The 27336-nt window shown below is 50.2% G+C and overlaps 7 non-coding genes and 6 pseudogenes across 7 annotated transcripts; all 13 read right to left on the bottom strand.

Moving 5' to 3' along the window:
• Positions 1-975: 975 nt before the first annotated feature.
• LOC142292924 (U2 spliceosomal RNA) lies at positions 976-1166 on the bottom strand. The gene has a single exon (XR_012750940.1). It is a non-coding gene; the product is annotated as a U2 spliceosomal RNA (small nuclear RNA).
• Positions 1167-2561: 1395 nt separating this feature from the next.
• Positions 2562-2754, bottom strand: LOC142293188 (U2 spliceosomal RNA). Its single transcript, XR_012751176.1, has one exon. It is a non-coding gene; the product is annotated as a U2 spliceosomal RNA (small nuclear RNA).
• A 743-nt stretch (positions 2755-3497) lies between these two features.
• On the bottom strand, positions 3498-3639 carry LOC142292740 (U2 spliceosomal RNA; annotated as a pseudogene).
• A 1400-nt stretch (positions 3640-5039) lies between these two features.
• On the bottom strand, positions 5040-5230 carry LOC142292925 (U2 spliceosomal RNA). Its single transcript, XR_012750941.1, has one exon. It is a non-coding gene; the product is annotated as a U2 spliceosomal RNA (small nuclear RNA).
• A 1400-nt stretch (positions 5231-6630) lies between these two features.
• Positions 6631-6821, bottom strand: LOC142292926 (U2 spliceosomal RNA). Its single transcript, XR_012750942.1, has one exon. It is a non-coding gene; the product is annotated as a U2 spliceosomal RNA (small nuclear RNA).
• A 1400-nt stretch (positions 6822-8221) lies between these two features.
• Positions 8222-8405, bottom strand: LOC142293256 (U2 spliceosomal RNA). Its single transcript, XR_012751232.1, has one exon. It is a non-coding gene; the product is annotated as a U2 spliceosomal RNA (small nuclear RNA).
• A 1608-nt stretch (positions 8406-10013) lies between these two features.
• Positions 10014-10204, bottom strand: LOC142292927 (U2 spliceosomal RNA). Its single transcript, XR_012750943.1, has one exon. It is a non-coding gene; the product is annotated as a U2 spliceosomal RNA (small nuclear RNA).
• A 1403-nt stretch (positions 10205-11607) lies between these two features.
• Positions 11608-11813, bottom strand: LOC142292498 (U2 spliceosomal RNA; annotated as a pseudogene).
• Positions 11814-17270: 5457 nt separating this feature from the next.
• LOC142292695 (U2 spliceosomal RNA) lies at positions 17271-17360 on the bottom strand (annotated as a pseudogene).
• Positions 17361-18763: 1403 nt separating this feature from the next.
• Positions 18764-18954, bottom strand: LOC142292928 (U2 spliceosomal RNA). The gene has a single exon (XR_012750944.1). It is a non-coding gene; the product is annotated as a U2 spliceosomal RNA (small nuclear RNA).
• Positions 18955-20356: 1402 nt separating this feature from the next.
• LOC142292632 (U2 spliceosomal RNA) lies at positions 20357-20562 on the bottom strand (annotated as a pseudogene).
• A 697-nt stretch (positions 20563-21259) lies between these two features.
• On the bottom strand, positions 21260-21401 carry LOC142292727 (U2 spliceosomal RNA; annotated as a pseudogene).
• A 1403-nt stretch (positions 21402-22804) lies between these two features.
• Positions 22805-23008, bottom strand: LOC142293240 (U2 spliceosomal RNA; annotated as a pseudogene).
• Between the last annotated feature and the right edge of the window lie 4328 nt (positions 23009-27336).

The following is a 27336-nucleotide window of genomic DNA, read 5'->3' on the forward strand; positions in this document are numbered from 1 at the left end:
TATCATCCCCCTACCACCCGGGAAAAAAAAAAAAAAAAAAAAAGCTTGCCCCCTCCTTCCACTAGCCCACCTCCCACCCTAACAGAAACTTCTGCTGCGCAGCTAGCTTTCTAGGCAGCAGCGCTATTGTGATGTCAGCGGGGGGCATTGTGACAAGCCGCCAGTGTTCCGTCTCTTCATGTTGTGCACTGTTCAAACGGAAAATACATCAACAGGCAGACTACAGAAAAGCTTACTAACAAAGGTTAGAGAGGGGCTTTCTCAGAGGGCTTTTTACAGTTTGTCTATTCCCAATTAGCCGTTTAAGTATACTTAATGAAAGTACTAATTCTTTCATAGGCCGCCCATTCTTAGTATTTGACGTTCCTTATATTGCGGTATCAGGCTTCACAGCAGGTTGCAAATCATTCATCACCCATGACTGTCCCCAATTGTGCTCAGAAGCTAAATGTCTCTCATGACCTCTCTTTTAGAATGTCCAAGAGCAAGCAAACTCTTCCTCCAGGAGGGGGAGCCAACAGATCACTGAAGCCATCATCATTGCTCAAAGAAAACACCAAAAACCAATGCATGATAGGAATAAACAGGTAACTTTATTTGGAGTGGAAGCGGAGAGATCGCACCAGATGCCAATTCTAGATCTTATCACACCTGTGGTCACTGCAGCAGCAGGTGAATCCACTTTGTCCAAAAGGGATCTATTCCATTCAATTGCAAATGATCTAGATAAGACAGAGGACAAGATACTGCAGCACGGGACATAGCCGAGTTGGTCAGGTTGAGTGGTGATGAGTTTGCTATTTGGATGAATAAAGAAAGTAAAAAGTGTGAAAGATAAAAAACAAAAGGAGGAAGTGTGAAAAGTGAATGGGCCAAATTGAGGTGCATATGAAGACGTATGCTTTCTTCCAATTCATTAAATCGGGCTAATATGAATCAGGTGAATTGAGTTCTGCTTTTGGAAACTGGGTTAAGAAGGGGTGCACCGGTCCTGGAGGTACTGCAATACCAGGTCAATGCGTGGAGTGGACAGAGCAAGCTCTTTTTCCATCTCCCTGTTCTAAAAATCCATTTAATATATGGTCCCCAGATAGGGGACGTATCAGATATTAAACTGATAAGAACAGATACTACACTTGATCTTAGCCAAAAGGCCGAGAAGCGATAACCAGAATTGGTTTGGGCCTCGAGTGGCACCCTGGCCTATGCCGGACACATCTTAGGGAGAGAGAGTGAGGGGAGACAAACCCACACCTACAGAAGACATTTTGTCACCCAAGCCAACCCTTGAAAAGGCTGCTTTGCAGAGCAAAAACAAGAAGAATGGTGCGTTTTGCAGCCGCCGCCCACTGCAATGAATCTGAATAACTCCTCCTTTTGGGCGCAAGCAACTCCCCTCCCCCTTGCAGTCTTTCCAATTCATGATACATAAAGACGGACAGGACAGGTCGCCTGACTTCCCGTCACTGCCACCCTTTGCCATCCTTACCCGTAGAAAGCCCTTTCATCATCCCCAAACCCTAATCTTTTCCCTTTCCTTCCCAGCCCCCAAACCCTGCCCTCTGTACCCTTCTCACCACCCGCATCCCTTCTCCTATCATCCCCCTACCACCCGGGAAAAAAAAAAAAGCTTGCCCCCTCCTTCCACTAGCCCACCTCCCACCCAAAGAGAAACTTCTGCTGCGCAGCTAGCTTTCTAGGCAGCAGCGCTATTGTGATGTCAGCGGGGGGCATTGTGACAAGCCGCCAGTGTTCCGTCTCTTCATGTTGTGCACTGTTCAAACGGAAAATACATCAACAGGCAGACTACAGAAAAGCTTACTAACAAAGGTTAGAGAGGGGCTTTCTCAGAGGGCTTTTTACAGTTTGTCTATTCCCAATTAGCCGTTTAAGTATACTTAATGAAAGTACTAATTCTTTCATAGGCCGCCCATTCTTAGTATTTGACGTTCCTTATATTGCGGTATCAGGCTTCACAGCAGGTTGCAAATCATTCATCACCCATGACTGTCCCCAATTGTGCTCAGAAGCTAAATGTCTCTCATGACCTCTCTTTTAGAATGTCCAAGAGCAAGCAAACTCTTCCTCCAGGAGGGGGAGCCAACAGATCACTGAAGCCATCATCATTGCTCAAAGAAAACACCAAAAACCAATGCATGATAGGAATAAACAGGTAACTTTATTTGGAGTGGAAGCGGAGAGATCGCACCAGATGCCAATTCTAGATCTTATCACACCTGTGGTCACTGCAGCAGCAGGTGAATCCACTTTGTCCAAAAGGGATCTATTCCATTCAATTGCAAATGATCTAGATAAGACAGAGGACAAGATACTGCAGCACGGGACATAGCCGAGTTGGTCAGGTTGAGTGGTGATGAGTTTGCTATTTGGATGAATAAAGAAAGTAAAAAGTGTGAAAGATAAAAAACAAAAGGAGGAAGTGTGAAAAGTGAATGGGCCAAATTGAGGTGCATATGAAGACGTATGCTTTCTTCCAATTCATTAAATCGGGCTAATATGAATCAGGTGAATTGAGTTCTGCTTTTGGAAACTGGGTTAAGAAGGGGTGCACCGGTCCTGGAGGTACTGCAATACCAGGTCAATGCGTGGAGTGGACAGAGCAAGCTCTTTTTCCATCTCCCTGTTCTAAAAATCCATTTAATATATGGTCCCCAGATAGGGGACGTATCAGATATTAAACTGATAAGAACAGATTTTTGATTTAATGAAGCTTTCCAAAGCACCGCAAAAAATGCATGACCGAAGTCACACCAAAAACAGTGCAAAGGCTAGGATTCGTGTGGACCCCTCCGTGAGGAGAGGGTCCCCAAAAATCAACCCCGTCCCTCCGAGCCAGAAGGCCACAGCAAGGGTCAGGGATCTTCGGTGCTCCCCCAAGCCGAAGCCTGGTTGAGCCTTGTCGTTGCTCCCAGCGTCCACCCAGGCATCTTACCCAAGTGGAGTAGAGAGCTACTAGTTGTTGGTTTCGCAGCCGAAACTGCCCGGACCGTCAACCGGTGTTGGTTTCTCAGCCCAAGGCTAACCGGACCTCCAACCGGGTGTTGGTTTCTCAGCCGAAGCTGACCCGGACCTCCAACCGGGTGTTGGTTTCTCAGCCGAAGCTGACCCGGACCTCCAACCGGGTGTTGGTTTCTCAGCCGAAGCTGACCCGGACCTCCAACCGGGTGTTGGTTTCTCAGCCAAAGCTGACCCGGACCTCCAACCGGGTGTTGGTTTCTCAGCCCAAAGCTGAACGTACCTCCGACCATGATTATAAAAATTTCCCTTCCTAGCCAGAAGGCCGGGATAGAGCAATATGCTCAGAAAGTATGAAAGGGCAAGGTACGGTGTGCTACAGAGCCCAAGGCTCGCCGGGGTCCCAAGCCAGCAAGCTCAGACTCACTCCAGGGTCGTCAATCCTGGGGCACATTGCACCATAGCCCCCACACTTACTCAGTCTAATAGCCTCGATCCTGGTAGGGCCATGGTTTCCTCTAGATGGATATACTATCCTCCCAAAGTACTAACAAGCGCAACCTTCCAGTGTGCATTGCATCATTGTACTAAGGTGGCCGGAGCCTTAAACCACCTTTTCGAACGATACTACACTTGATCTTAGCCAAAAGGCCGAGAAGCGATAACCAGAATTGGTTTGGGCCTCGAGTGGCACCCTGGCCTATGCCGGACACATCTTAGGGAGAGAGAGTGAGGGGAGACAAACCCACACCTACAGAAGACATTTTGTCACCCAAGCCAACCCTTGAAAAGGCTGCTTTGCAGAGCAAAAACAAGAAGAATGGTGCGTTTTGCAGCCGCCCACTGCAATGAATCTGAATAACTCCTCCTTTTGGGCGCAAGCAACTCCCCTCCCCCTTGCAGTCTTTCCAATTCATGATACATAAAGACGGACAGGACAGGTCGCCTGACTTCCCGTCACTGCCACCCTTTGCCATCCTTACCCGTAGAAAGCCCTTTCATCATCCCCAAACCCTAATCTTTTCCCTTTCCTTCCCAGCCCCCAAACCCTGCCCTCTGTACCCTTCTCACCACCCGCATCCCTTCTCCTATCATCCCCCTACCACCCGGGAAAAAAAAAAAAAAAAAAAAGCTTGCCCCCTCCTTCCACTAGCCCACCTCCCACCCAAAGAGAAACTTCTGCTGCGCAGCTAGCTTTCTAGGCAGCAGCGCTATTGTGATGTCAGCGGGGGGCATTGTGACAAGCCGCCAGTGTTCCGTCTCTTCATGTTGTGCACTGTTCAAACGGAAAATACATCAACAGGCAGACTACAGAAAAGCTTACTAACAAAGGTTAGAGAGGGGCTTTCTCAGAGGGCTTTTTACAGTTTGTCTATTCCCAATTAGCCGTTTAAGTATACTTAATGAAAGTACTAATTCTTTCATAGGCCGCCCATTCTTAGTATTTGACGTTCCTTATATTGCGGTATCAGGCTTCACAGCAGGTTGCAAATCATTCATCACCCATGACTGTCCCCAATTGTGCTCAGAAGCTAAATGTCTCTCATGACCTCTCTTTTAGAATGTCCAAGAGCAAGCAAACTCTTCCTCCAGGAGGGGGAGCCAACAGATCACTGAAGCCATCATCATTGCTCAAAGAAAACACCAAAAACCAATGCATGATAGGAATAAACAGGTAACTTTATTTGGAGTGGAAGCGGAGAGATCGCACCAGATGCCAATTCTAGATCTTATCACACCTGTGGTCACTGCAGCAGCAGGTGAATCCACTTTGTCCAAAAGGGATCTATTCCATTCAATTGCAAATGATCTAGATAAGACAGAGGACAAGATACTGCAGCACGGGACATAGCCGAGTTGGTCAGGTTGAGTGGTGATGAGTTTGCTATTTGGATGAATAAAGAAAGTAAAAAGTGTGAAAGATAAAAAACAAAAGGAGGAAGTGTGAAAAGTGAATGGGCCAAATTGAGGTGCATATGAAGACGTATGCTTTCTTCCAATTCATTAAATCGGGCTAATATGAATCAGGTGAATTGAGTTCTGCTTTTGGAAACTGGGTTAAGAAGGGGTGCACCGGTCCTGGAGGTACTGCAATACCAGGTCAATGCGTGGAGTGGACAGAGCAAGCTCTTTTTCCATCTCCCTGTTCTAAAAATCCATTTAATATATGGTCCCCAGATAGGGGACGTATCAGATATTAAACTGATAAGAACAGATACTACACTTGATCTTAGCCAAAAGGCCGAGAAGCGATAACCAGAATTGGTTTGGGCCTCGAGTGGCACCCTGGCCTATGCCGGACACATCTTAGGGAGAGAGAGTGAGGGGAGACAAACCCACACCTACAGAAGACATTTTGTCACCCAAGCCAACCCTTGAAAAGGCTGCTTTGCAGAGCAAAAACAAGAAGAATGGTGCGTTTTGCAGCCGCCGCCCACTGCAATGAATCTGAATAACTCCTCCTTTTGGGCGCAAGCAACTCCCCTCCCCCTTGCAGTCTTTCCAATTCATGATACATAAAGACGGACAGGACAGGTCGCCTGACTTCCCGTCACTGCCACCCTTTGCCATCCTTACCCGTAGAAAGCCCTTTCATCATCCCCAAACCCTAATCTTTTCCCTTTCCTTCCCAGCCCCCAAACCCTGCCCTCTGTACCCTTCTCACCACCCGCATCCCTTCTCCTATCATCCCCCTACCACCCGGGAAAAAAAAAAAAAAAAAGCTTGCCCCCTCCTTCCACTAGCCCACCTCCCACCCAAAGAGAAACTTCTGCTGCGCAGCTAGCTTTCTAGGCAGCAGCGCTATTGTGATGTCAGCGGGGGGCATTGTGACAAGCCGCCAGTGTTCCGTCTCTTCATGTTGTGCACTGTTCAAACGGAAAATACATCAACAGGCAGACTACAGAAAAGCTTACTAACAAAGGTTAGAGAGGGGCTTTCTCAGAGGGCTTTTTACAGTTTGTCTATTCCCAATTAGCCGTTTAAGTATACTTAATGAAAGTACTAATTCTTTCATAGGCCGCCCATTCTTAGTATTTGACGTTCCTTATATTGCGGTATCAGGCTTCACAGCAGGTTGCAAATCATTCATCACCCATGACTGTCCCCAATTGTGCTCAGAAGCTAAATGTCTCTCATGACCTCTCTTTTAGAATGTCCAAGAGCAAGCAAACTCTTCCTCCAGGAGGGGGAGCCAACAGATCACTGAAGCCATCATCATTGCTCAAAGAAAACACCAAAAACCAATGCATGATAGGAATAAACAGGTAACTTTATTTGGAGTGGAAGCGGAGAGATCGCACCAGATGCCAATTCTAGATCTTATCACACCTGTGGTCACTGCAGCAGCAGGTGAATCCACTTTGTCCAAAAGGGATCTATTCCATTCAATTGCAAATGATCTAGATAAGACAGAGGACAAGATACTGCAGCACGGGACATAGCCGAGTTGGTCAGGTTGAGTGGTGATGAGTTTGCTATTTGGATGAATAAAGAAAGTAAAAAGTGTGAAAGATAAAAAACAAAAGGAGGAAGTGTGAAAAGTGAATGGGCCAAATTGAGGTGCATATGAAGACGTATGCTTTCTTCCAATTCATTAAATCGGGCTAATATGAATCAGGTGAATTGAGTTCTGCTTTTGGAAACTGGGTTAAGAAGGGGTGCACCGGTCCTGGAGGTACTGCAATACCAGGTCAATGCGTGGAGTGGACAGAGCAAGCTCTTTTTCCATCTCCCTGTTCTAAAAATCCATTTAATATATGGTCCCCAGATAGGGGACGTATCAGATATTAAACTGATAAGAACAGATACTACACTTGATCTTAGCCAAAAGGCCGAGAAGCGATAACCAGAATTGGTTTGGGCCTCGAGTGGCACCCTGGCCTATGCCGGACACATCTTAGGGAGAGAGAGTGAGGGGAGACAAACCCACACCTACAGAAGACATTTTGTCACCCAAGCCAACCCTTGAAAAGGCTGCTTTGCAGAGCAAAAACAAGAAGAATGGTGCGTTTTGCAGCCGCCGCCCACTGCAATGAATCTGAATAACTCCTCCTTTTGGGCGCAAGCAACTCCCCTCCCCCTTGCAGTCTTTCCAATTCATGATACATAAAGACGGACAGGACAGGTCGCCTGACTTCCCGTCACTGCCACCCTTTGCCATCCTTACCCGTAGAAAGCCCTTTCATCATCCCCAAACCCTAATCTTTTCCCTTTCCTTCCCAGCCCCCAAACCCTGCCCTCTGTACCCTTCTCACCACCCGCATCCCTTCTCCTATCATCCCCCTACCACCCGGGAAAAAAAAAAAAAAAAAGCTTGCCCCCTCCTTCCACTAGCCCACCTCCCACCCAAAGAGAAACTTCTGCTGCGCAGCTAGCTTTCTAGGCAGCAGCGCTATTGTGATGTCAGCGGGGGGCATTGTGACAAGCCGCCAGTGTTCCGTCTCTTCATGTTGTGCACTGTTCAAACGGAAAATACATCAACAGGCAGACTACAGAAAAGCTTACTAACAAAGGTTAGAGAGGGGCTTTCTCAGAGGGCTTTTTACAGTTTGTCTATTCCCAATTAGCCGTTTAAGTATACTTAATGAAAGTACTAATTCTTTCATAGGCCGCCCATTCTTAGTATTTGACGTTCCTTATATTGCGGTATCAGGCTTCACAGCAGGTTGCAAATCATTCATCACCCATGACTGTCCCCAATTGTGCTCAGAAGCTAAATGTCTCTCATGACCTCTCTTTTAGAATGTCCAAGAGCAAGCAAACTCTTCCTCCAGGAGGGGGAGCCAACAGATCACTGAAGCCATCATCATTGCTCAAAGAAAACACCAAAAACCAATGCATGATAGGAATAAACAGGTAACTTTATTTGGAGTGGAAGCGGAGAGATCGCACCAGATGCCAATTCTAGATCTTATCACACCTGTGGTCACTGCAGCAGCAGGTGAATCCACTTTGTCCAAAAGGGATCTATTCCATTCAATTGCAAATGATCTAGATAAGACAGAGGACAAGATACTGCAGCACGGGACATAGCCGAGTTGGTCAGGTTGAGTGGTGATGAGTTTGCTATTTGGATGAATAAAGAAAGTAAAAAGTGTGAAAGATAAAAAACAAAAGGAGGAAGTGTGAAAAGTGAATGGGCCAAATTGAGGTGCATATGAAGACGTATGCTTTCTTCCAATTCATTAAATCGGGCTAATATGAATCAGGTGAATTGAGTTCTGCTTTTGGAAACTGGGTTAAGAAGGGGTGCACCGGTCCTGGAGGTACTGCAATACCAGGTCAATGCGTGGAGTGGACAGAGCAAGCTCTTTTTCCATCTCCCTGTTCTAAAAATCCATTTAATATATGGTCCCCAGATAGGGGACGTATCAGATATTAAACTGATAAGAACAGATGAGATTTCATCCGCAAATTTCAGAAACGGTCATCGGCCACCACACAAAAGCGCAGTGCCGCAGGTGATCGCCTCCCGAGCCCAGGAACCACCAGCCAAAAGGGGACGTAAGCACCAAAAGGCGCAACAATCCCCAAGGCCGGCGGTTGTGCAAGCCCGGGCCCCTCCCAGCCAAGACCAAGGCAAACCCAATGAAGGGACTACACTTGATCTTAGCCAAAAGGCCGAGAAGCGATAACCAGAATTGGTTTGGGCCTCGAGTGGCACCCTGGCCTATGCCGGACACATCTTAGGGAGAGAGAGTGAGGGGAGACAAACCCACACCTACAGAAGACATTTTGTCACCCAAGCCAACCCTTGAAAAGGCTGCTTTGCAGAGCAAAAACAAGAAGAATGGTGCGTTTTGCAGCCGCCGCCCACTGCAATGAATCTGAATAACTCCTCCTTTTGGGCGCAAGCAACTCCCCTCCCCCTTGCAGTCTTTCCAATTCATGATACATAAAGACGGACAGGACAGGTCGCCTGACTTCCCGTCACTGCCACCCTTTGCCATCCTTACCCGTAGAAAGCCCTTTCATCATCCCCAAACCCTAATCTTTTCCCTTTCCTTCCCAGCCCCCAAACCCTGCCCTCTGTACCCTTCTCACCACCCGCATCCCTTCTCCTATCATCCCCCTACCACCCGGGAAAAAAAAAAAAAAAAAAAAGCTTGCCCCCTCCTTCCACTAGCCCACCTCCCACCCAAAGAGAAACTTCTGCTGCGCAGCTAGCTTTCTAGGCAGCAGCGCTATTGTGATGTCAGCGGGGGGCATTGTGACAAGCCGCCAGTGTTCCGTCTCTTCATGTTGTGCACTGTTCAAACGGAAAATACATCAACAGGCAGACTACAGAAAAGCTTACTAACAAAGGTTAGAGAGGGGCTTTCTCAGAGGGCTTTTTACAGTTTGTCTATTCCCAATTAGCCGTTTAAGTATACTTAATGAAAGTACTAATTCTTTCATAGGCCGCCCATTCTTAGTATTTGACGTTCCTTATATTGCGGTATCAGGCTTCACAGCAGGTTGCAAATCATTCATCACCCATGACTGTCCCCAATTGTGCTCAGAAGCTAAATGTCTCTCATGACCTCTCTTTTAGAATGTCCAAGAGCAAGCAAACTCTTCCTCCAGGAGGGGGAGCCAACAGATCACTGAAGCCATCATCATTGCTCAAAGAAAACACCAAAAACCAATGCATGATAGGAATAAACAGGTAACTTTATTTGGAGTGGAAGCGGAGAGATCGCACCAGATGCCAATTCTAGATCTTATCACACCTGTGGTCACTGCAGCAGCAGGTGAATCCACTTTGTCCAAAAGGGATCTATTCCATTCAATTGCAAATGATCTAGATAAGACAGAGGACAAGATACTGCAGCACGGGACATAGCCGAGTTGGTCAGGTTGAGTGGTGATGAGTTTGCTATTTGGATGAATAAAGAAAGTAAAAAGTGTGAAAGATAAAAAACAAAAGGAGGAAGTGTGAAAAGTGAATGGGCCAAATTGAGGTGCATATGAAGACGTATGCTTTCTTCCAATTCATTAAATCGGGCTAATATGAATCAGGTGAATTGAGTTCTGCTTTTGGAAACTGGGTTAAGAAGGGGTGCACCGGTCCTGGAGGTACTGCAATACCAGGTCAATGCGTGGAGTGGACAGAGCAAGCTCTTTTTCCATCTCCCTGTTCTAAAAATCCATTTAATATATGGTCCCCAGATAGGGGACGTATCAGATATTAAACTGATAAGAACAGATACTACACTTGATCTTAGCCAAAAGGCCGAGAAGCGATAACCAGAATTGGTTTGGGCCTCGAGTGGCACCCTGGCCTATGCCGGACACATCTTAGGGAGAGAGAGTGAGGGGAGACAAACCCACACCTACAGAAGACATTTTGTCACCCAAGCCAACCCTTGAAAAGGCTGCTTTGCAGAGCAAAAACAAGAAGAATGGTGCGTTTTGCAGCCGCCGCCCACTGCAATGAATCTGAATAACTCCTCCTTTTGGGCGCAAGCAACTCCCCTCCCCCTTGCAGTCTTTCCAATTCATGATACATAAAGACGGACAGGACAGGTCGCCTGACTTCCCGTCACTGCCACCCTTTGCCATCCTTACCCGTAGAAAGCCCTTTCATCATCCCCAAACCCTAATCTTTTCCCTTTCCTTCCCAGCCCCCAAACCCTGCCCTCTGTACCCTTCTCACCACCCGCATCCCTTCTCCTATCATCCCCCTACCACCCGGGAAAAAAAAAAAAAAAAAAAAGCTTGCCCCCTCCTTCCACTAGCCCACCTCCCACCCAAAGAGAAACTTCTGCTGCGCAGCTAGCTTTCTAGGCAGCAGCGCTATTGTGATGTCAGCGGGGGGCATTGTGACAAGCCGCCAGTGTTCCGTCTCTTCATGTTGTGCACTGTTCAAACGGAAAATACATCAACAGGCAGACTACAGAAAAGCTTACTAACAAAGGTTAGAGAGGGGCTTTCTCAGAGGGCTTTTTACAGTTTGTCTATTCCCAATTAGCCGTTTAAGTATACTTAATGAAAGTACTAACTCTTTCATAGGCCGCCCATTCTTAGTATTTGACGTTCCTTATATTGCGGTATCAGGCTTCACAGCAGGTTGCAAATCATTCATCACCCATGACTGTCCCCAATTGTGCTCAGAAGCTAAATGTCTCTCATGACCTCTCTTTTAGAATGTCCAAGAGCAAGCAAACTCTTCCTCCAGGAGGGGGAGCCAACAGATCACTGAAGCCATCATCATTGCTCAAAGAAAACACCAAAAACCAATGTATGATAGGAATAAACAGGTAACTTTATTTGGAGTGGAAGCGGAGAGATCGCACCAGATGCCAATTCTAGATCTTATCACACCTGTGGTCACTGCAGCAGCAGGTGAATCCACTTTGTCCAAAAGGGATCTATTCCATTCAATTGCAAATGATCTAGATAAGACAGAGGACAAGATACTGCAGCACGGGACATAGCCGAGTTGGTCAGGTTGAGTGGTGATGAGTTTGCTATTTGGATGAATAAAGAAAGTAAAAAGTGTGAAAGATAAAAAACAAAAGGAGGAAGTGTGAAAAGTGAATGGGCCAAATTGAGGTGCATATGAAGACGTATGCTTTCTTCCAATTCATTAAATCGGGCTAATATGAATCAGGTGAATTGAGTTCTGCTTTTGGAAACTGGGTTAAGAAGGGGTGCACCGGTCCTGGAGGTACTGCAATACCAGGTCAATGCGTGGAGTGGACAGAGCAAGCTCTTTTTCCATCTCCCTGTTCTAAAAATCCATTTAATATATGGTCCCCAGATAGGGGACGTATCAGATATTAAACTGATAAGAATAGATTTTTTTGATTTAACAGCATCTTTATTATCCTGCACTACTCACAAATAGGTAACAAACCGTGTACAGTGCCGCAGCCCCGTACACACAGAAATATACAATCCTTCTTACATAGCCATAGAGTACGACACACTAAACTATACATCACGCTCCTATGCTTATCCATAACACTCAAGCTGAAAGAAAAAGTTAGACAATAAATAACGACGAACCGGCGATTGGGGGATGGGGGTAGGGGAAAAGGGGGATAGGGTGGGGAAATCACAGGCCCGAAGCTTTATTGAAAGACGCACATAACGGGAAAAGGAGGGAGGGGGCATGGAAGAGGTCTAAACCTCCTCTTTGGCGCTGTCGTCCGGACTGTCCATGATGGAATAGTCTCTGAGCAGGCTGTGGATCAGCCTGCGGCAATCCTGGATAGACATCCTCTCCCTCTTCAAGATGAGCCGGTTCCTGGCGACCCAAATAGCGTCCTTAAAGCAGTTCATAAGGCGCCAAGCCTCCTGGATGGCTCCAACGGTGTGAGTCCCAGGGAAGAGTCCATAAAGTACGGAATGGTACGATAGGCTCCCTCTGGGGACGGAGTTCCTCAGGTCATCCTCCAGGGCAACCAACAGGCGCTGTGCGAAACGGCAGTCCCAAAAGGCGTGCAGCGATGTTTCCTCCACGAAGGGGCACCTTGGGCAGTACCGGGTTTTGCACAGGTTCCGGGCATGCATGAATGACCGGACGGGCAGTCCGCCCTGTATCGCCATCCATGACAAGTCCTTGTGCCCGTTGGTCAATCCAGCCGATGACACGTTTGTCCAAACAGTCTCCAGTGTGTCGTGATGAAGTCCTGGAATGTTCTCCATTTCGTCCTTGGCTCTGATGAGTTTGTGGATAGTCTTTGGCTTCCACAAATCAGGCTTGAGTCCCTCCAGTTGGTGTTCCCTCACAAACCGAACCACGTCTCCGTAGAACCATGGCGTCGTCCAGTTGTAGGGGAAGGAGCTGTCCCACTTGTCCCAGCCTAACCGTCTCCAAAGGGGGAGCAGGAAGAAGCGAGACATGGACCCACCCGCGGAACCTCTCTTGACTCGCAGAGTTCGGCGAACGCAGTCACATACGAAGGAGGATCGCAGGAGGGTGGGGATATCGGGTACGCCCTTCCCACCCTTGCGAGGATCCTTGTACATGATGCTCCGCTTTACTCTGTCCATCTTGGATCCCCAGACAAAACGAAACACCGTCCTGGTAATGGCCCTGCACACGGTGGCAAGGGGGGGCCAGGCCTGGGCCGTGTACTGCAGCACGGGCAGTACCTCGTTACGCAGGACCAGTGCTTTGCCCTCACAGGTGAGGCGTCTGAGGCTCCACAGACCGATCCGTTGGGTGATCTTGGTCAAGCGTTCCTCCCAGGACTTGAGGGCTGCTCCTTCCTTCCCGAACCAGACTCCAAGAACCTTGATGAAATCCGGCTGGATGCTGAAAGGGAAGGGGGCGGAAGAGGCCGGCTGCCAGTCCCCGAAGAGCATGGCTTCCGACTTCCCGCAGTTGACTTCCCGCAGTTGACTTTGGCTCCCGAAGCCCGTCCGAAGGTCTCACAGGTCTGGACGAGGGTGTCGACTGAGCGCCGGTCCGCGCAGAAGACGGTCACGTCGTCCATGTAGAGCGAGCACTTGACCTCGAAGCGTTCTGGTCCTGGTGCGGTGATCCCTCTGATCTCTCCATTCCGCCGGATAGCCTCTGCAAAGAGTTCTATAACACAAACAAAAAGAAGAGGTGACAGAGGACAGCCTTGTCTGACCCCTGAGAGGACCGGGAAGGGGTCAGTCTTCCAGCCGTTTACCAACACCGAGCTGTGAATATCAAAATACATTAGTTGGACATACAAACAAAACATGTTACCCAAACCTAACCTGTGCAGAGCTTTGCCCAGGAACTCATGGGAAACACGGTCGAAGGCCTTTTCCTGATCCAACGAGATCAGGGCTGCGTGCACCCGGCGGGCTTTGATGTACTCGACCGTGTCCCGCATGAGAGCCAGGCTGTCTGCGATGCGACGTCCGGGGATGCCGCAGGTCTGATCCGGGTGGATGATCCGTCCGATAACCGTCTTCAGTCTCGTTGCCATCGTCTTGGCCAGGATCTTGTAGTCGACATTCAGAAGGGTGATGGGACGCCAATTCTTCAGGTCGCACCTCTCTCCTTTCCGCTTGTACAGGATCGTGACCATTCCTTCCCTCAGAGATGGAGGCATTCTGCCCTCCACCACCATCTCCTCATACAGCCCTAACAGGTCCGGACAGATTAGGTCTCCCAGCGCTACATAGAGCTCTGCTGGGAGGCCGTCACTGCCCGGTGTCCTGCCAGAACTAAAGGATTTGGCGGCCGAGAGCAGCTCGTCCACCGTCAGAGGAACGTCCATGGCCGCCGCGTCTGCAGGGTCAAGATGGTTAGTGATACCTGACAGGAACTTATCGGCGGCCTCGGGGTCAGTAGTCTTGCGGGCGTAGAGTTCGCTGTAGAAGTCGCTGACGACCTTCATCACATTCTCTTTCCCGCGTCGCATGCTTCCACTCTCGTCTCGTAGTTCATTCATGGGCGTGTGACCGGCGTGGAGTTTCCTGAAAAAGAACGAGTTACATTTCTCACCCTTCTCCAGGTTCTCCACTTTGGAACGGAAGACAATTCGCTCGGACTCCTCCTCGAAGTGCCTTTTCAGGCTCCTCTTAGTCTCCTCCAGCTCCTCTCTCACGTCCCAGCCGCATCGAAGAAGGTCCTGCAGGGAACGCAGCTCACGCTGGAGTCTCCTGAAGTCCCTCCTCTTCAGACACGCCTGTTGTTGACTCTTTGCCTGAAAGAAGAAACGGAACTCGAGTTTAACGTATTCCCACCAGTCAGAAACAGACTGGAAGCCCGCCTTGTAGGCCCGCCACGTGGAGTAGGCAGCTCTAAGCTCCTCCAGAATCTCACCCTTTTCCAGCAGAGAGCAGTTCAGCTTCCAGGAGCCCGGGCCAATGGGGAAGCCATGGCCCAGCACACCTTGAAAGTGAATGGCTCTGTGGTCAGAGAAGAAGCAGGGGACCATCGAGTGCCCACTCCGCCCAACCGCCCGAGAGGTAAACACAAAGTCAATCCTGGAACGCAGCGAGCCATCGGATCGGCACCATGAATAGTTCACAGATCCGTGTCCGATGGAGCCAACAACGTCCACAAGAGAGGCTTCGGTCACCATCTCAATGAGCAGTTTGGATGTGACGTCCAACTTGGCAGCCGTTCCAGAACTGCGTCCATCCTCCTCAATCGGGCAGTTGAAATCCCCGGCCATCACTACCGTCCTGGCGGTAGCGAGCTGAGGGCGCAGGGCTTGGAGGAGCTCCAGTCGATCGCTCTTCACAGGAGAAGCATACACATTGATGAACCTGACAGGTTCTCCCGCCCAGGTGCCATCCACGAGCAGTAACCTGCCGCAGACGATTTCCTGAACAGAGTCCAATGTGAAGGCGCTTCCCCTGATCAGCACGGCGACCCCCGCGGACCTACAGTCGCCCCCGCCAGACCAGTAGGATGGGCCATGGGTCCACTCCCTGGCCAGATGGTTGAAGGACCTAGAGGAGGGAAGGGAGCATTCCTGCAGGAAAAATACATCACTAGACTGAGTGTTAAGGAACGCAAAAATTGTCTGACGTCGGAACTTGTCTCTGATGCTCCTAACATTAATGGAAAAGATGTTAATGTTAGCAGTCATTGGAGGAAAGAGAAAGTTAGAGCAGGCGGTGTGCCTTAGTTACCACTCCGGTCGGGCGGTTCTTCCTCTTTGGCACCTGCTGGTAAGGGTATCTCCAGCAGACCCTCTTCTTCTAGCTGATCGAGCAGGGATGGTGCCTCAGTGGCTTCCGACTCCTCCATTTCTTCTTCGGCCACAAGGGACTCCACCATCTGCTCCAACACGTCCGGTTCTGGGAGGAGGCCATCCTCCTCTTCCTGGGGTGGATTGAGGTCCACAATGAACAGCTTGGAAGGTTCTGCGACAGGACTATCTTCCACCTTCCTTTTCCTTTGGCCTGTACCTGAGGAGACAAGAGCTGGAAAATCCTCCTCGGTGAAAAGTGCAAGAGTGCTGAGGCCCTCTGCTCTCATGGTCTGGGGAGGGAGAGTGGGCTTTGGGGGGGGGGTGAGGAGACCAACTGAGGAGTAGGGAAATGAGGTGGAGGTAGTGGAATCCTCAGTAGGGTTGGCCGGGGGGGGAGGGGTTTGGACAGGGGTGACAGGGGGGGGGACCAGGGAGGGGGCAACAGTTTTCTTACCCTTCTTTTTCCTGGACTCCGTGGCTGCTGGGGCATCGGCTGGAGCCACGGTCGCCGGGTTCTTGGCCGCCTTGTCCTTGGCCTCTGTGGCCTTGGTCGTAGCTGCCTTGGTCGACGAAGCTGTGACTACCCGATACTGGGTCGCCGCGGCAACCCTTGCCCAGGATTTCTCCCGCTGTGGGCAGTCCTTGTAAAGGTGGTCCACCTGTCCACATAGGTTGCAAGTCTTCTTCTTTGGGCAGTCCTTGGAGCTGTGTCCCGTCACCCGGCAAACCCTGCAGGCGTCCTCCTTGCAGGTCTTCATCGAATGCCCTTTCCCGCCACATTTCCTGCAGTTGTGTGGCATGTCCGGGTAGTAGATGAGACCAAAGGAGTTTCCCAGAGAGAATGTCGGGGGCAGGTGCTGGAGACCATCCTCGGATGCTGGTTCCCTGTAGAGTCGAACGGTTACTGACCACTTACCCGTCCAGAATCCGTTGCCGTTAAGGATGTGGGATGGCTCCCTCACCACTGTGCAGAGACGTCCCAGGAACGTGGAGATGTCTCTTCCTGGGGTGTGCGGGTTCCGCATGGAGACCGTGATCCTCTTTTCATCCCTCTGTATAGGACAGGATCCTAAAAAAGAATGAAAAGGGGAGTCCGGCATCGCTGCGTTCATCGCCTCCCAGTATCTCCTGCAGGCATTCACCGTGGCAAAGGTTACCAGAAAAATGCCAGTCATGAAGGTCTGGACACTCAGGGTTTCCGCCCTGGAGAAGCCCTGATCCAGAATCATCTTCTTGCAGAACACGTCGCTGGACATGTCCGGCAACCTACCATCCACCGCCTTTAGCTTCAGGGCGACCGTCTGCCGCATCCAAGGCTCCAGGGTTGGAGCCTTTTCAGGCAGCGTCCGGGCTCCCTCCGGCTGGCTGGCGTCGGAGGTAGGGGCCTCTTGGGCCGAAGAAGCCTCTGGATGAGCCTTCCTGGAGGTCCCTGGGTCCTGAGCCTTCTTGGCTGCCTTCTCTGGCTTGCTTGCCATGGCTGGTTCCTGCTTGAGTTCCCGGAGCTGGATCTTGGATTCTTCTCCGGGTGTCTTCTCCCGCTGTGTTCCTCCTCGAAGTTCCTCTGGTCTCCCCAAGTCTTCTCCGAGGCTTCGTCTTCTTGCTTCTTTCTGCCAAGCTCTTCTTCCGTCCGATCTCCCTCTTCCGGTCTCGGCTGGGCTTCGGAGCTCGTCTCCCTGATCGTATCTCGTCAAGTGTAGCTAGCTCAGTTTGTTCTGATAAGAACAGATACTACACTTGATCTTAGCCAAAAGGCCGAGAAGCGATAACCAGAATTGGTTTGGGCCTCGAGTGGCACCCTGGCCTATGCCGGACACATCTTAGGGAGAGAGAGTGAGGGGAGACAAACCCACACCTACAGAAGACATTTTGTCACCCAAGCCAACCCTTGAAAAGGCTGCTTTGCAGAGCAAAAACAAGAAGAATGGTGCGTTTTGCAGCCGCCGCCCACTGCAATGAATCTGAATAACTCCTCCTTTTGGGCGCAAGCAACTCCCCTCCCCCTTGCAGTCTTTCCAATTCATGATACATAAAGACGGACAGGACAGGTCGCCTGACTTCCCGTCACTGCCACCCTTTGCCATCCTTACCCGTAGAAAGCCCTTTCATCATCCCCAAACCCTAATCTTTTCCCTTTCCTTCCCAGCCCCCAAACCCTGCCCTCTGTACCCTTCTCACCACCCGCATCCCTTCTCCTATCATCCCCCTACCACCCGGGAAAAAAAAAAAAAAAAAAAAGCTTGCCCCCTCCTTCCACTAGCCCACCTCCCACCCAAAGAGAAACTTCTGCTGCGCAGCTAGCTTTCTAGGCAGCAGCGCTATTGTGATGTCAGCGGGGGGCATTGTGACAAGCCGCCAGTGTTCCGTCTCTTCATGTTGTGCACTGTTCAAACGGAAAATACATCAACAGGCAGACTACAGAAAAGCTTACTAACAAAGGTTAGAGAGGGGCTTTCTCAGAGGGCTTTTTACAGTTTGTCTATTCCCAATTAGCCGTTTAAGTATACTTAATGAAAGTACTAATTCTTTCATAGGCCACCCATTCTTAGTATTTGACGTTCCTTATATTGCGGTATCAGGCTTCACAGCAGGTTGCAAATCATTCATCACCCATGACTGTCCCCAATTGTGCTCAGAAGCTAAATGTCTCTCATGACCTCTCTTTTAGAATGTCCAAGAGCAAGCAAACTCTTCCTCCAGGAGGGGGAGCCAACAGATCACTGAAGCCATCATCATTGCTCAAAGAAAACACCAAAAACCAATGCATGATAGGAATAAACAGGTAACTTTATTTGGAGTGGAAGCGGAGAGATCGCACCAGATGCCAATTCTAGATCTTATCACACCTGTGGTCACTGCAGCAGCAGGTGAATCCACTTTGTCCAAAAGGGATCTATTCCATTCAATTGCAAATGATCTAGATAAGACAGAGGACAAGATACTGCAGCACGGGACATAGCCGAGTTGGTCAGGTTGAGTGGTGATGAGTTTGCTATTTGGATGAATAAAGAAAGTAAAAAGTGTGAAAGATAAAAAACAAAAGGAGGAAGTGTGAAAAGTGAATGGGCCAAATTGAGGTGCATATGAAGACGTATGCTTTCTTCCAATTCATTAAATCGGGCTAATATGAATCAGGTGAATTGAGTTCTGCTTTTGGAAACTGGGTTAAGAAGGGGTGCACCGGTCCTGGAGGTACTGCAATACCAGGTCAATGCGTGGAGTGGACAGAGCAAGCTCTTTTTCCATCTCCCTGTTCTAAAAATCCATTTAATATATGGTCCCCAGATAGGGGACGTATCAGATATTAAACTGATAAGAACAGATACTACACTTGATCTTAGCCAAAAGGCCGAGAAGCGATAACCAGAATTGGTTTGGGCCTCGAGTGGCACCCTGGCCTATGCCGGACACATCTTAGGGAGAGAGAGTGAGGGGAGACAAACCCACACCTACAGAAGACATTTTGTCACCCAAGCCAACCCTTGAAAAGGCTGCTTTGCAGAGCAAAAACAAGAAGAATGGTGCGTTTTGCAGCCGCCGCCCACTGCAATGAATCTGAATAACTCCTCCTTTTGGGCGCAAGCAACTCCCCTCCCCCTTGCAGTCTTTCCAATTCATGATACATAAAGACGGACAGGACAGGTCGCCTGACTTCCCGTCACTGCCACCCTTTGCCATCCTTACCCGTAGAAAGCCCTTTCATCATCCCCAAACCCTAATCTTTTCCCTTTCCTTCCCAGCCCCCAAACCCTGCCCTCTGTACCCTTCTCACCACCCGCATCCCTTCTCCTATCATCCCCCTACCACCCGGGAAAAAAAAAAAAAAAAAAAGCTTGCCCCCTCCTTCCACTAGCCCACCTCCCACCCAAAGAGAAACTTCTGCTGCGCAGCTAGCTTTCTAGGCAGCAGCGCTATTGTGATGTCAGCGGGGGGCATTGTGACAAGCCGCCAGTGTTCCGTCTCTTCATGTTGTGCACTGTTCAAACGGAAAATACATCAACAGGCAGACTACAGAAAAGCTTACTAACAAAGGTTAGAGAGGGGCTTTCTCAGAGGGCTTTTTACAGTTTGTCTATTCCCAATTAGCCGTTTAAGTATACTTAATGAAAGTACTAATTCTTTCATAGGCCGCCCATTCTTAGTATTTGACGTTCCTTATATTGCGGTATCAGGCTTCACAGCAGGTTGCAAATCATTCATCACCCATGACTGTCCCCAATTGTGCTCAGAAGCTAAATGTCTCTCATGACCTCTCTTTTAGAATGTCCAAGAGCAAGCAAACTCTTCCTCCAGGAGGGGGAGCCAACAGATCACTGAAGCCATCATCATTGCTCAAAGAAAACACCAAAAACCAATGCATGATAGGAATAAACAGGTAACTTTATTTGGAGTGGAAGCGGAGAGATCGCACCAGATGCCAATTCTAGATCTTATCACACCTGTGGTCACTGCAGCAGCAGGTGAATCCACTTTGTCCAAAAGGGATCTATTCCATTCAATTGCAAATGATCTAGATAAGACAGAGGACAAGATACTGCAGCACGGGACATAGCCGAGTTGGTCAGGTTGAGTGGTGATGAGTTTGCTATTTGGATGAATAAAGAAAGTAAAAAGTGTGAAAGATAAAAAACAAAAGGAGGAAGTGTGAAAAGTGAATGGGCCAAATTGAGGTGCATATGAAGACGTATGCTTTCTTCCAATTCATTAAATCGGGCTAACATGAATCAGGTGAATTGAGTTCTGCTTTTGGAAACTGGGTTAAGAAGGGGTGCACCGGTCCTGGAGGTACTGCAATACCAGGTCAATGCGTGGAGTGGACAGAGCAAGCTCTTTTTCCATCTCCCTGTTCTAAAAATCCATTTAATATATGGTCCCCAGATAGGGGACGTATCAGATATGAAACTGATAAGAACAGATTTTTTTTTTTTTTTTATTTAATGAAGCTTTCCAAAGCACCGCAAAAATGCATGACCGAAGTCACACCAAAAACAGTGCAAAGGCTAGGATTCGTGTGGACCCCTCCGTGAGAAGAGGATCCCCAAAAATCAACCCCGTCCCTCCGAGCCAGAAGGCCACAGCGAGGGTCAGGGATCTTCGGTGCTCCCCCAAGCCGAAGCCTGGTTGAGCCTTGTTGTTGCTCCCAGCGTCCACCGAGGCATCTTACCCAAGTGGAGTAGGGAGCTACTAGTCGTTGGTTTCGCAGCCGAGACTGCCCGGACCGTCAACCGGTGTTGGTTTCTCAGCCCAAGGCTGACCGGACCTCCAACCGGGTGTTGGTTTCTCAGCCCAAGGCTGACCGGACCTCCAACCGGGTGTTGGTTTCTCAGCCCAAGGCTAACCGGACCTCCAACCGGGTGTTGGTTTCTCAGCCAAAGCTGACCCGGACCTCCAACCGGGTGTTGGTTTCTCAGCCCAAAGCTGACCGGACCTCCGACCGGGATTATAAAAATTTCCCTTCTTAGCCAGAAGGCCGGGATAGGGCAATATGCTTGGAAAGTATGAATAGGCAAGGCGCGGCGTGCGACAGAGTCTGAGGCTTACCAGGGTCCCAACCTAGCAAGTTCAGACTCCCTCCAGGGTGTCCATTCCTGGGGCACATTGCACCATAACCCCCACACTTACTCAGTCTAATAGCCTCGATCCTGGTAGGGCCATGGTTTCCTCTAGATGGATATACTATCCTCCCAAAGTACTAACAAGCGCAACCTTCCAGTGTGCATTGCATCATTGTACTAAGGTGGCCGGAGCCATAAACCACCTTTTCGAATGATACTACACTTGATCTTAGCCAAAAGGCCGAGAAGCGATAACCAGAATTGGTTTGGGCCTCGAGTGGCACCCTGGCCTATGCCGGACACATCTTAGGGAGAGAGAGTGAGGGGAGACAAACCCACACCTACAGAAGACATTTTGTCACCCAAGCCAACCCTTGAAAAGGCTGCTTTGCAGAGCAAAAACAAGAAGAATGGTGCGTTTTGCAGCCGCCGCCCACTGCAATGAATCTGAATAACTCCTCCTTTTGGGCGCAAGCAACTCCCCTCCCCCTTGCAGTCTTTCCAATTCATGATACATAAAGACGGACAGGACAGGTCGCCTGACTTCCCGTCACTGCCACCCTTTGCCATCCTTACCCGTAGAAAGCCCTTTCATCATCCCCAAACCCTAATCTTTTCCCTTTCCTTCCCAGCCCCCAAACCCTGCCCTCTGTACCCTTCTCACCACCCGCATCCCTTCTCCTATCATCCCCCTACCACCCGGGAAAAAAAAAAAAAAAAAAAAGCTTGCCCCCTCCTTCCACTAGCCCACCTCCCACCCAAAGAGAAACTTCTGCTGCGCAGCTAGCTTTCTAGGCAGCAGCGCTATTGTGATGTCAGCGGGGGGCATTGTGACAAGCCGCCAGTGTTCCGTCTCTTCATGTTGTGCACTGTTCAAACGGAAAATACATCAACAGGCAGACTACAGAAAAGCTTACTAACAAAGGTTAGAGAGGGGCTTTCTCAGAGGGCTTTTTACAGTTTGTCTATTCCCAATTAGCCGTTTAAGTATACTTAATGAAAGTACTAATTCTTTCATAGGCCACCCATTCTTAGTATTTGACGTTCCTTATATTGCGGTATCAGGCTTCACAGCAGGTTGCAAATCATTCATCACCCATGACTGTCCCCAATTGTGCTCAGAAGCTAAATGTCTCTCATGACCTCTCTTTTAGAATGTCCAAGAGCAAGCAAACTCTTCCTCCAGGAGGGGGAGCCAACAGATCACTGAAGCCATCATCATTGCTCAAAGAAAACACCAAAAACCAATGCATGATAGGAATAAACAGGTAACTTTATTTGGAGTGGAAGCGGAGAGATCGCACCAGATGCCAATTCTAGATCTTATCACACCTGTGGTCACTGCAGCAGCAGGTGAATCCACTTTGTCCAAAAGGGATCTATTCCATTCAATTGCAAATGATCTAGATAAGACAGAGGACAAGATACTGCAGCACGGGACATAGCCGAGTTGGTCAGGTTGAGTGGTGATGAGTTTGCTATTTGGATGAATAAAGAAAGTAAAAAGTGTGAAAGATAAAAAACAAAAGGAGGAAGTGTGAAAAGTGAATGGGCCAAATTGAGGTGCATATGAAGACGTATGCTTTCTTCCAATTCATTAAATCGGGCTAATATGAATCAGGTGAATTGAGTTCTGCTTTTGGAAACTGGGTTAAGAAGGGGTGCACCGGTCCTGGAGGTACTGCAATACCAGGTCAATGCGTGGAGTGGACAGAGCAAGCTCTTTTTCCATCTCCCTGTTCTAAAAATCCATTTAATATATGGTCCCCAGATAGGGGACGTATCAGATATTAAACTGATAAGAACATATTTTTGATTTAACAGCATCTTTATTATCATGCACTACTCACAAAAAGTTAACAAACCGTGTACTGTGCCGCAGCCCCGTACACACAGAAATATACAATCATTCTTACATAGCCATAGAGTACGACGCACTAAACTATACATCACGCTCCTATGCTATCCATAACACTCAAGCTGAAAGAAAAAGTTAGACAATAAATAACGACGAACCGGCGATTGGGGGGTGGGGGTAGGGGAAAAGGGGGATAGGGTGGGGAAATCACAGGCCCGAAGCTTTATTGAAAGACGCACATAACGGGAAAAGGAGGGAGGGGGCATTGAAGAGGTTTAAACCTCCTCCTCGGCGCTGTCGTCCGGACTGTCCATGATGGAATAGTCTCTGAGCAGGCTGTGGATCAGCCTGCGGCAATCCTGGATAGACATCCTCTCCCTCTTCAAGATGAGCCGGTTCCTGGCGACCCAAATAGCGTCCTTAAAGCAGTTCATAAGGCGCCAAGCCTCCTGGATGGCTCCAACGGTGTGAGTCCCAGGGAAGAGTCCATAAAGTACGGAATGGTACGATAGGCTCCCTCTGGGGACGGAGTTCCTCAGGTCATCCTCCAGGGCAACCAACAGGCGCTGTGCGAAACGGCAGTCCCAAAAGGCGTGCAGCGATGTTTCCTCCACGAAGGGGCACCTTGGGCAGTACCGGGTTTTGCACAGGTTCCGGGCGTGCATGAATGACCGGACGGGCAGTCCGCCCTGTATCGCCATCCATGACAAGTCCTTGTGCCCGTTGGTCAATCCAGCCGATGACACGTTTGTCCAAACAGTCTCCAGTGTGTCGTGATGAAGTCCTGGAATGTTCTCCATTTCGTCCTTGGCTCTGATGAGTTTGTGGATAGTCTTTGGCTTCCACAAATCAGGCTTGAGTCCCTCCAGTTGGTGTTCCCTCACAAACCGAACCACGTCTCCGTAGAACCATGGCGTCGTCCAGTTGTAGGGGAAGGAGCTGTCCCACTTGTCCCAGCCTAACCGTCTCCAAAGGGGGAGCAGGAAGAAGCGAGACATGGACCCACCCGCGGAACCTCTCTTGACTCGCAGAGTTCGGCGAACGCAGTCACATACGAAGGAGGATCGCAGGAGGGTGGGGATATCGGGTACGCCCTTCCCACCCTTGCGAGGATCCTTGTACATGATGCTCCGCTTTACTCTGTCCATCTTGGATCCCCAGACAAAACGAAACACCGTCCTGGTAATGGCCCTGCACACGGTGGCAAGGGGGGGCCAGGCCTGGGCCGTGTACTGCAGCACGGGCAGTACCTCGTTACGCAGGACCAGTGCTTTGCCCTCACAGGTGAGGCGTCTGAGGCTCCACAGACCGATCCGTTGGGTGATCTTGGTCAAGCGTTCCTCCCAGGACTTGAGGGCTGCTCCTTCCTTCCCGAACCAGACTCCAAGAACCTTGATGAAATCCGGCTGGATGCTGAAAGGGAAGGGGGCGGAAGAGGCCGGCTGCCAGTCCCCGAAGAGCATGGCTTCCGACTTCCCGCAGTTGACTTTGGCTCCCGAAGCCCGTCCGAAGGTCTCACAGGTCTGGACGAGGGTGTCGACTGAGCGCCGGTCCGCGCAGAAGACGGTCACGTCGTCCATGTAGAGCGAGCACTTGACCTCGAAGCGTTCTGGTCCTGGTGCGGTGATCCCTCTGATCTCTCCATTCCGCCGGATAGCCTCTGCAAAGAGTTCTATAACACAAACAAAAAGAAGAGGTGACAGAGGACAGCCTTGTCTGACCCCTGAGAGGACCGGGAAGGGGTCAGTCTTCCAGCCGTTTACCAACACCGAGCTGTGAATATCAAAATACATTAGTTGGACATACAAGCAAAACATGTTACCCAAACCTAACCTGTGCAGAGCTTTGCCCAGGAACTCATGGGAAACACGGTCGAAGGCCTTTTCCTGATCCAACGAGATCAGGGCTGCGTGCACCCGGCGGGCTTTGATGTACTCGACCGTGTCCCGCATGAGAGCCAGGCTGTCTGCGATGCGACGTCCGGGGATGCCGCAGGTCTGATCCGGGTGGATGATCCGTCCGATAACAGTCTTCAATCTCGTTGCCATCGTCTTGGCCAGGATCTTGTAGTCGACGTTCAGAAGGGTGATGGGACGCCAATTCTTCAGGTCGCACCTCTCTCCTTTACGCTTGTACAGGATCGTGACCATTCCTTCCCTCAGAGATGGAGGCATTCTGCCCTCCACCACCATCTCCTCATACAGCCCTAACAGGTCCGGACAGATTAGGTCTCCCAGCGCTACATAGAGCTCTGCTGGGAGGCCGTCACTGCCCGGTGTCCTGCCAGAACTAAAGGATTTGGCGGCCGAGAGCAGCTCGTCCACCGTCAGAGGAACATCCATGGCCGCCGCGTCTGCAGGGTCAAGATGGTTAGTGATACCTGACAGGAACTTATCGGCGGCCTCGGGGTCAGTAGTCTTGCGGGCGTAGAGTTCGCTGTAGAAGTCGCTGACGACCTTCATCACGTTCTCTTTCCCGCGTTGCATGCTTCCACTCTCGTCTCGTAGTTCATTCATGGGCGTGTGACCGGCGTGGAGTTTCCTGAAAAAGAACGAGTTACATTTCTCACCCTTCTCCAGGTTCTCCACTTTGGAACGGAAGACAATTCGCTCGGACTCCTCCTCGAAGTGCCTTTTCAGGCTCCTCTTAGTCTCCTCCAGCTCCTCTCTCACGTCCCAGCCGCATCGAAGAAGGTCCTGCAGGGAACGCAGCTCACGCTGGAGTCTCCTGAAGTCCCTCCTCTTCAGACACGCCTGTTGTTGACTCTTTGCCTGAAAGAAGAAACGGAACTCGAGTTTAACGTATTCCCACCAGTCAGAAACAGACTGGAAGCCCGCCTTGTAGGCCCGCCACGTGGAGTAGGCAGCTCTAAGCTCCTCCAGAATCTCACCCTTTTCCAGCAGAGAGCAGTTCAGCTTCCAGGAGCCCGGGCCAATGGGGAAGCCATGGCCCAGCACACCTTGAAAGTGAATGGCTCTGTGGTCAGAGAAGAAGCAGGGGACCATCGAGTGCCCACTCCGCCCAACCGCCCGAGAGGTAAACACAAAGTCAATCCTGGAACGCAGCGAGCCATCGGATCGGCACCATGAATAGTTCACGGATCCGTGTCCGATGGAGCCAACAACGTCCACAAGAGAGGCTTCGGTCACCATCTCAATGAGCAGTTTGGATGTGACGTCCAACTTGGCAGCCGTTCCAGAACTGCGTCCATCCTCCTCAATCGGGCAGTTGAAATCCCCGGCCATCACTACCGTCCTGGCGGTAGCGAGCTGAGGGCGCAGGGCTTGGAGGAGCTCCAGTCGATCGCTCTTCACAGGAGAAGCATACACATTGATGAACCTGACAGGTTCTCCCGCCCAGGTGCCATCCACGAGCAGTAACCTGCCGCAGACGATTTCCTGAACAGAGTCCAATGTGAAGGCGCTTCCCCTGATCAGCACGGCGACCCCCGCGGACCTACAGTCGCCTCCGCCGGACCAGTAGGATGGGCCATGGGTCCACTCCCTGGCCAGATGGTTGAAGGACCTAGAGGAGGGAAGGGAGCATTCCTGCAGGAAAAATACATCACTAGACTGAGTGTTAAGGAACGCAAAAATTGTCTGACGTCGGAACTTGTCTCTGATGCTCCTAACATTAATGGAAAAGATGTTAATGTTAGCAGTCATTGGAGGAAAGAGAAAGTTAGCGCAGGCGGTGTGCCTTAGTTACCACTCCGGTCGGGCGGTTCTTCCTCTTTGGCACCTGCTGGTAAGGGTATCTCCAGCAGACCCTCTTCTTCTAGCTGATCGAGCAGGGATGGTGCCTCAGTGGCTTCCGACTCCTCCATTTCTTCTTCGGCCACAAGGGACTCCACCATCTGCTCCAACACGTCCGGTTCTGGGAGGAGGCCATCCTCCTCTTCCTGGGGTGGATTGGGATCCACAATGAACAGCTTGGAAGGTTCTGCGACAGGACTATCTTCCACCTTCCTTTTCCTTTGGCCTGTACCTGAGGAGACAAGAGCTGGAAAATCCTCCTCGGTGAAAAGTGCAAGAGTGCTGAGGTCCTCTGCTCTCATGGTCTGGGGAGGGAGAGTGGGCTTTGGGGGGGGGGGTGAGGAGACCAACTGAGGAGTAGGGAAATGAGGTGGAGGTAGTGGAATCCTCAGTAGGGTTGGCCGGGGGGGGAGGGGTTTGGACAGGGGTGACAGGGGGGGGGACCAGGGAGGGGGCAACAGTTTTCTTACCCTTTTTCCTGGACTCCGTGGCTGCTGGGGCATCGGCTGGAGCCACGGTCGCCGGGTTCTTGGCCGCCTTGTCCTTGGCCTCCGTGGCCTTGGTCGTAGCTGCCT

This window comes from Anomaloglossus baeobatrachus, chromosome 2 (assembly GCF_048569485.1).
Source record: "Anomaloglossus baeobatrachus isolate aAnoBae1 chromosome 2, aAnoBae1.hap1, whole genome shotgun sequence".
Lineage (NCBI taxonomy): Eukaryota > Metazoa > Chordata > Amphibia > Anura > Aromobatidae > Anomaloglossus > Anomaloglossus baeobatrachus.